Source organism: Aplysia californica, unplaced genomic scaffold, assembly GCF_000002075.1.
Source record: "Aplysia californica isolate F4 #8 unplaced genomic scaffold, AplCal3.0 scaffold00713, whole genome shotgun sequence".
NCBI classification, from domain to species: domain Eukaryota; kingdom Metazoa; phylum Mollusca; class Gastropoda; order Aplysiida; family Aplysiidae; genus Aplysia; species Aplysia californica.
The window spans coordinates 131,846-133,234 of NW_004797983.1; the positions used below are offsets into that span (position 1 = coordinate 131,846).

At 42.0% G+C, this 1,389-nt stretch overlaps 1 protein-coding gene across 1 annotated transcript in view; it reads left to right on the plus strand.

Moving 5' to 3' along the window:
• LOC101845722 (espin) overlaps nucleotides 1-1,389 on the plus strand; it is a gene marked incomplete in the record, with an annotated part of 54,107 nt that overhangs the window by 15,791 nt on the left and 36,927 nt on the right.

The window sequence follows — 1,389 nt, forward strand, 5'->3', positions numbered from 1 at the left end:
GGGGTTGGGGGGGGAGGGGCTGAATAACTCTTAATTCCAATTTCTTAGAGCCTTGAGATTTTCAATACATGTACATGTATATATGTATAGAATATAACGATCCGGATTTGTTTTTATCTAGCTACAGTATAACACGGATAGCTCGAATTGGTCGGGACCGGCCTCGGTAGTTCCAGGGATCGGTAGTTCCAGGGATCGGTAGTTTGAGGGATGGGTAGTTCCAGGGATGGGTAGTTCCAGGGATGGGTAGTTTCAGGGATGGGTAGTTCCAGGGATGGTTAGTTCCAGGGATGGGTAGTTCCAGGGATGGGTAGTTCCAGGGATCGGTAGTTCCAGGGATCGGTAGTTCCAGGGATGGGTAGTTCCAGGGATCGGTAGTTCCAGGGATATCTTACAAAGATAAAGAAGGAAAAAAGGGACCTTAGGCACAGTTCGACAGATACGTGATTTCAAGTCTTCTGTGTTCGACCTATCCGTGTTATACTGTATTATCTCAACCTTATGATCTATCTCCCTGGTTCTTTCAAACGAACCTTGATCAGAGTCCTACTTTTGACGTGTTGTCCAAATCTTTCTCAGACACAAAGCAACTTTCTATGTAATGACAGTTTTGTTGGAAGATCTCCCAATTACGCCCTGATTTAAACCAGACTGAGTGGATGGTTGGCGGGTGCTCTGGTGTGGTCTGCACCTTCTTTTTTTATTATCCAACATCTATATGTCGTCCTTATTGCTCCTCGATCCTTCTTTTTTGTGTTTGTTATTCTCTAGTAAAATATCTGAAGTATGTATTTGTTTGACTTAAATTGTATTGCAAACCCCGCAAAACGCCTACTACACAAAGAACGATAACTCGCCTGGGTGTATCTCAAAACCGCAGTCTCAAACAGTCACAGTGGGCAGCAAGACATGACATGAGGCTTCACGAAGTAAACATGATGAAACCAAGAGAGAAGCCTGCAAGCTGTGCACATCCACGAATAGATTATATAGCCTATGTATGAAGCTTTGAAAGAATGCTGACAATACGAGAATCTTTCCTCTACCAAACATTATGTTATCAACAGATATCATGAAGCTTTGAAAGTATGCTGACAATACGATACACTCTCCTCTACCACACATAATGTTCTCAACAGATATCATGAAGGTTTGAAAGTATGCTGACAATACGATCGACTCTCCTCTACCACACATAATGTTCTCAGTGGCCACAGTAGTAGTCACTCATCATCGTGACATCCTCCTTCTGTTTGGCTTGTGGAGAACTGTGCTTCTCTGTGGATGTATTGGTCATCTCTTCAGACTTTGGCGGGCGAACTGTTGTTGTTGTTGTTGTTGTTATTATCATTATTTTTTATGGTTATTATTATTATTATTACTATTATC